This window comes from Pelobates fuscus, chromosome 5 (genome assembly GCF_036172605.1).
Source record: "Pelobates fuscus isolate aPelFus1 chromosome 5, aPelFus1.pri, whole genome shotgun sequence".
In the NCBI taxonomy this organism is placed as follows: domain Eukaryota; kingdom Metazoa; phylum Chordata; class Amphibia; order Anura; family Pelobatidae; genus Pelobates; species Pelobates fuscus.
The window spans coordinates 173,249,564-173,257,460 of NC_086321.1; the positions used below are offsets into that span (position 1 = coordinate 173,249,564).

The 7,897-nt window shown below is 37.6% G+C and overlaps 1 pseudogene; it reads left to right on the plus strand.

Moving 5' to 3' along the window:
• Window positions 1–1,637: 1,637 nt before the first annotated feature.
• On the plus strand, window positions 1,638–2,781 carry LOC134612068 (craniofacial development protein 2-like; annotated as a pseudogene).
• The last annotated feature ends 5,116 nt before the right edge of the window (window positions 2,782–7,897 follow it).

Genomic DNA, 7,897 nt, shown 5'->3' on the forward strand with positions numbered 1-7,897 from the left:
CTCTTTCTCTTTGAAGTGTAAGCAAAATACTTTTTTCACACAAATACAGTAGCTCTACGAATGAATCAATTTGTTATGTATAAATAAATAATATATTTCCAAAGGTTTATTTTATCGGTTACACACACTAAAACATTCGAAAACCCAAGTGGTCGATACTTAAAATTCAGCCAACACTTTGATGATTAATGAAATACACATCAACTCGGCAGAGATGCAGTCATTTTCCAAATCAGAAACGCACACAAATGTTTCATTAAACCTAAGGTAATATGCACTTTTTAGGTTTGTTTTTTATGAATTCCATAGAAATAAAAACAGAATATTTGAAATACATTGACTTGGCTGTTGCCTTCTGTCGGAGGACAGTGACATTGTTTAGTAGTTGTTTAAATGCACGTCAAATGCAAATGCTGGAAAGCATAAAGGATATATGATGATGAAAGAGCAGCTTAACGCCAACATTTAATGTGTTTTTTTAGATCTGTTCTTCTGTTATTGGCAAAGTACAAATGTTAAAAAACTGAGGAGGATGTGCAATAGTAGTAGTATTGATGTTAATAAGTAATTAAAGTTGCCATTTGTGAGGTTAATCGATTTACAGTGGTCAAGGCTGCATTTACGCTCACAGTATTGTAAGTTCAAATGATGGTCAAATATAAGTTGGCCTTGTGCATATTAAATATATAAGCTGTTGAAGTTACAAACAAAATGTAATCATTCCAGCAGGGAATCCTATGTATTTGAGATAGGGCCATTGACTACAGTCTAAAAACCTTGGACATGTTAAATCTCAGAACAAAGAGATGGAAGTCTCAGAAATCTCAGAAAATTACAAAGATTTGTGTCATGTGGAGACAATCACATTAAGTGGATGTGCTACCAAAGTGTCTATAGGAACAGGTGCCAAGCCAGTTATGTTCTGCTATGGGAATTAGGATGGGTCGGTATCAGTCCAAAAGTCCAGTGTAATGAACAAAGAGGCCAGAGATCTGAATCATTAAGAATTATGTAGCAACAAGTCAAAGTTGAAAGAAAATAGTCCAGTAAATTATCAAGTATTCAGCCAGGAGATCCACTAATGCATCAATTCCATGGAAATTAGGGGCTCAGTTGGTATAATGGTGGTATAAACATGCAGTAAAATGTGAACATTGTCACAGATTGTAAATTATTATTAATAGCAAAATGAACCTGTGATTGATTTATATATCTATATCTATCTATCTATATATCTATCTACATATATCCCATACATAAATGAGGTTCCCCTTCAAAGTAGGTATCTATCTATCTATCTATCTATCTATCTATATCCCATACATTTATGAAGTTCCCCTTCAAAGTAGGCACCTTGGGACCTCTACCAGCGTATGTTCCAATGTTCAAAACATTCTGCAAATTCCTTTGTTAGCATCGCCATCAGCTGCCTCCTTGTATTTACATGAATCTCATCAAGCTCCTTCTGGATTGCTACCTTGCCGTGGTGAAGGGGCTTGTGTACTTCAATGAAGCTATGAGCTATACCATGTAGGGGCACCCAAGATGGGCAGGTCATAGCAGAGAAGTCAGACAAATCGCGGTCCACTGGAGAAGGAACTAGCAACCCACTCCAGTAACTTTGCTAAGATAACTATATGGACAAGCAGAACCAGATACATAATGATATGGCACTGGAAGATGAGCCTCCCAGGTCAGAAGGTGCCTACCTCATTACTGAGGAAGAGCAGAGAGCGAGTACGAGTAGCACCAGATCTAATGAAGTAGTTGGGCCAAAGCCGAGAGGACACCCAACTGCGGATGTGTTTGTAAAGGAAAGTCCACTGCTGTAAAGACCAATTTAACATAGGAACATTGAATGTTAGAACTATGAACCATGGCAAATTGGATGTGATAAAAAATGAGATGACAAGGTTAAACATCGATGTCCTGGGAATTGGTGAACTCAAATGAACTGGAATGGGACATTTTAAATCAGACAACCATCAAATCTTCTACTGTGGTCAAGAATCCCGCAGAAGAAATGGAGCAGCCATTATAGTAAATCATCGGGTGGACAAAGCAGTGCTCGCATACCACCAAATAAATGACAGAATTATTTCAATTAGAATTCAAGGCAAGCCATTTAACATTACAGTGATCCAAGTTTATGCTCCAACCATGGATGCTGAAGAGGCTGAAATTGTCAATTTCTATGAAGATATTCAACACATGATAGATATTACACCAAGAAAATATGTTACTATCCTCATAGGAGACTGGAATGCTAAAGTAGGGAACCAAAAGACACCTGGAATAACTGGCAGGTTTGGCTTTGGAGTACAAAATGAAGCAGGTCAGAGATTAGTAGAATTCTGTCAAGATAATTCTCTGGTTATAGCAAACACCCTCTTCCAACAGCCTCCAAGATGACTTTATACATGGATATCACCAGATGGACAACATAGAAATCAGATTGACTATATACTTTGCAGCCAAAGATGGAGGAGCTCTATACAGTCAGCAAAAACAAGAACTGGAGCTGACTGTGGCTTGGACCATGAGCTTCTAATTGCAAAGTTCAGAAATAAACTGAAGAAAAGAGGGAAAACCATCAGACCAATCAGATACAACATAAATAATAACCCTTGTGAATATGCAGTGGAAGGAAAGATTAGATTTGAGGGACTAGACATGGACTATAGAATGCCAGAAGAACTTTGGACCGAAGTTTGCCATATTATCCAGGAAACCGCAAGAAAATATATCCTCAAAAGAAAGAAATCTAAGAAGGCAAACTGACTATCTGATGTGGCTTTAAAATTAGCCCAGGAAAGAAGGAAATCGAAAGGTAGTGGAGATCATAAAAAATGTGTCCAACTGAATGCAGAATTCCAAAGGATAACAAGAAGAGACAAGGAGACATTCTACAATGAGCAATGTAAAGAGATAGAAGACAATAACAGAATGGGAAAGTCAAGAGATATATTCAAGACAATTGGGGGATATACAAGTTACCTTTCATGCCAAAGTGGGTGTGATAAAATACAAAAATGGCAGGGACTTAACAGAAGAAGATCAGATAAACAAGAGATGGCAGGAATACACTGGAGATCTATATTGGAAGAATTTTAACAGCAGTGATTACCTCAATAGTTGGTCCAATGAGATGGAACCAGAAATCTTGGAGAGCGAAGTGAGATAAGCCCTAGGATGTCTTGCAGATAACATAGCTGCAGGAGCTGATAAAATCCCAATTGAACTATTCAAAATTCTGCTAAATGATGCTGTGAAAATTCTGCTTGCCTTATGCCAACAAATTTGGAAAACTCAACAGTGGCCAAAAGACTGGGAAAGTCAGTCTACATCTCAATCCCCCAAAAAGGCAATGCCAAAGAGTGCTCCAATTATCGAACAATTGCACTATTTTGATATGCCAGCAAGGTAATTCTTAAGATCCTACAAGCTCGACTCAAACAAAATATGGACCGGGAATTACCAGATGTACAAGCTGGGTTCCACAGAGGACGAGGCACAAGAGATTAAATTGCCAATGTACGATGGATAATAGAGAAAGCCAGAGAGTTTCAGAAAAACACCTACTTCTGCTTCATAGGCTATTCTAAAGCCTTTGATTGTGTGGATCACAAAAACATGTGGCAAGTTCTTAAAGAGATGGGAGTACCAGATAATCTCATCCGCCTCCTGAGGAATCTGTATGTGGACCAAGAAACCACAGTCAGAACCGAACATGGAACAACAGAATGGTTCAAGATTGGGAAAGGCGTGCAACAAGATTGTATATTGTCACCTTATTTATTCAACTTAAATGCCGAATACATAATGCGTAAGGCTGGGTTGGATGAATCCAAAGCTGGCATCAATATTGCTGAAAGAAATATCAACAACCTCAGATACGCGGATGATGGTACTCTAATGGCTGAAAGTGAGGAAGAACTCAAATACCTGTTAATGAGGGTAAAAGAAGAGAGTGCAAAAGCTGGCATGCTGCTTAATGTTAAAAAGACTAAGATCATGGCAAGCAGCAATCTTAGTTCCTGGCAAATAGATGGGGAAGAAGTGGAGGCAGTGACAGATTTTATTTTCCTGGGATCCAAGATCTCCTCAGATGGTGACTGTAGTCATGAAATTAAAAGACGTTTACTTCTGGGGAGGAAAGCTATGGCAAGCTTAGACAAGCTGGTAAAAACTAAATGTATTACACTATCAACAAAGGTCTGCATAGTCAGAACTATGGTTCCCAGTAGTAACATATGGATCTGAGAGCTGGACTATAAAGAAGGTTGAGCATCTTAGAACTGATGCCTTTGAACTGTGGTGTTGGCGAAAACTGCTTAGAATCCCCTTGGATTGCAAGAAGATCCAATAAATCTGTACTACAGGAAATCAAGACAAACTGTTCACTGGAAGCTATGATCATGAGGCTGAAGCTCAAATATTTTGACCATATATTGAGAAGACAGGATTCTCTAGAGAAGACTCTGATGCTGGGAAAATTGGAAGGCACACGAAGAAGGGGATGACAGAGAGGGAGATGGATAGATGAGGTCACTAAAGCCACGAACATGAAGTTGTTGGAGCTCAGAGGGGCAGTGACTGACAGATGTACCTGGCATGCTATGGTCCATATGGTCATGGAGAGTCGGACACGACTGAACGACTATCCAACAACATCAATGGTCTATAATCATCAGATTCTCGACCATCTTTGCAGCATTTGTGCTACACGTTTATTTGCCCTGCACTCATTGCATCATCCCTCACTCATTGCATCATGTTCAAACTTAATGCAAAATTTGATTTAGATTTGTTGTTCTACTCGTTGAGTCATTTGAATGAGACGACCACACAGCGTCTAGCGTCCCCACTTACTAGTATAGTGAGATCGTCATTGTTCACACATGCACATTCCAGTCCACTCTCCTTGGCGGACAGGTAAAATCGATGTCATGCAAACCGTTCTCGTCATATTAACGAGATCGTCATATTAACAATTTTGGGGACAGACCGTCATCATGGAGAAGAAACAAAAGTCTTTCTAAATCTAAATTCTAAAGAATGGTGTGACTCCGAATTACAAGGAAGGGTTTCACACAATATCCAACCCTTAAAGGATAAAAATTATTAAACCAGCAACATGGAAGGCTGAAACAAAGTTCTATGTGTGTTATAACGTACTCAAAGGTCACTACTTAGTAGAGGGACAGAAATAAATTAAGTTATTTACTTTCTCAGCAGCCACAGATACAGACAACCAAACATTTCATATTAGAAAGTCTAACGGATAATGAGGACAGAGGAACTGATAAAAATACAGTTGAGGAATGAGCCCACACTGACGAGAAGAAAATGGGGTTGGTTGGTTAATTGTTTGATTGTAACTTTTCCTTTACAGGATGATGAAGGACACGCCTCCTGGACTAATTAAGACAAGATGGGATAGCCCTATTTAAAGAGAGGAACGGAAGGAGTGGGCAGATCAAAAATGTTCTTGTCAAAATTTAGATTTTTTGCTTTTAATATGTTTTTTTACTATATGGTCCCTGAGGAAGTTTTAGTTGGAACGAAACGCGTAGGACCTGAGACCTTGCACATTTTCTATTTTTATTGTTAATTATATTGCTGTTTAACAATAAATTAATTTTTAAAAATCTACCCAACTATGACTTCTGGATCCTGACTGGAGCAAAAAGGAGAACATATGAGGTTAAGACCCCCTGAATCAGGAGAGTCTTAAATTGAAGCATACAGCTGTAGCCCATCTATTTGCTTGTTTGTTCTTATACTGTAAAAGATCATTATTGAGGGAAAGTAATCTTGGGAAGCTGTATACAACGCTAAGTTTTTTTAAAAAACTTTTTTCTATCTTAAAACATGTTTGGTATACACAAATAACAGACATGTCTGGCCATCAGACAAGTCGTTAACTGGGTTATATGCTTGTATGTTGCTTTGGAAATCTATAATTCAGCTGAACAGCCAATTGGTCTAAATTTGGACAAATTGCAATTCATCTGAAATCGAAATCGCAAGTCAACTATTGGTTGCCACTCCGCATTCTTGTCTTTCACATATTGCAAGTGTATATGCAAGAGTGGTTTAGCTGCCATACACTTTACAAAATGTATTTTCACTGTTAAAGTATGTAGTTTGGTGCTTCAAAACTGTGCCAAGTACAGAAAATACTAACTTTACTGAGTTTCAGGAGTTTTTCTATATATAGAATAATTTTTATAAGAAGATATCCCATTAATTAGACCAGAAGGTATAGAACAGATACAAATGACAAGACCTTATCAGACCTTATCATTATGCTAGGCTCTCAGATAAAACAAAAATTGTCATACAGCAAGCACTGGTTAAAAGCACTGGAAAAGTAAACAAAAAGCTGGGTGTGTTTTTCAAAAACATATGTGAACACTGACACCTTGCAGTCACTGTTCATTACTACAACTTATACAACATTTAATGAAGGGATAATGTAGCAATTTTAGGTTGGCATTATTTATATATTTATTTATAAAATATTTTACCAGGAAGGATACATTGAGATTTCTCTCGTTTTCAAGTATGTCCTGGGTCCACAAAACATTGCATTGATACATCAGGGTACAATAAAATACAAAATCAAAATTAATACACAATATATACAAAATTTAGCATAGAACAGGTAGAAAATATATAATCAACCATGACAGGTGCATTCTGTTTTGAGGTATGTAGAGAGGGATCTTTTAAAGGACTTTAGGCTTAGGGAAGATTTTAAATTGTGCGGGAGGTCGTTCCACAATTGCGGCGCTCTGTAGAACGAAGGAGGATCGGGCTGATTCCAGTGACAACCAGTTTAGTTCTTTTAGCATGTCACAATGGTTGGTCCTGTAATTACATTGTAGCACAAATTGGCAGAACGAGTTATACAATGTGTTGAGTTTACTAATGTGGGATTGCGATGCAGATGCATATACTACATCCCCATAATCAATGATTGGCATCAGCATTTGCTGTACAATCCTTTCCTTTACTGTAGGGCTTAGGCAGGATTTGTTTCTGTACAGGGCACCTAGTTTTGGATAAAGTTTAGAGGCACGTTTTTCTATGTGGAGACCAAAAGATAGATTGGGGTCTAACAACATACCCAAGTATTTGAAAGAGTGGACTGCGCCCAGTGTGCCATTTGAATTTGTTTTGATGGATAGGTGGGAATTGTGTAATAAGTGTAATTTAGGTACTGTTCCAAAGATCATTGTGACAGTTTTGTCAGTGGTCAGGAAGAGTTTGTTTTTTGCAATCCATTTTCTATCTCTGTAAACTGATCTTGGAGCACAGCCTCAAGCTGCGGTAGATCGGATTTGCTCGCATAGATTACTATGTTGTCTGCATACATGTGTACATTTGAGGATTTGCAGACATTAGGCAGATCATTTATAAATAACGTAAATAATAGCGGGCCAAGAATGACATATTTGATATATCTAACATCAACAAATAAATATATAGAAAATATGATAAACTAATATTATTCATATTGTAGTGCGATGTTTACTGGAGTAACATGACGCAATTAGAATATGGTATTATATAGGGATATTGTGAATCGAATGGTGGAGATTACTGGACACATATGGAGAGGTCATATTTGCAAAGGAGGTACGATAAGAATAGTGACTGATTCGAATTAATTAAATATAGGACAGAGTATTAGAGGGGGAGGAGTGTTTTCCTAAAAAACACTGTGTAAACACAATTAGTATCGGGACATGTATGTCATAGAGCTGTTCTCATATAAAAGAAACCTAAACTCATCCATAACCCTAACTTTAAAATAATTGTGTGATATAAAACATAAAAAAATGCATCTGTATGTTGGGAAAAAAATTTCCTCTCAGGCTTCTTTAGA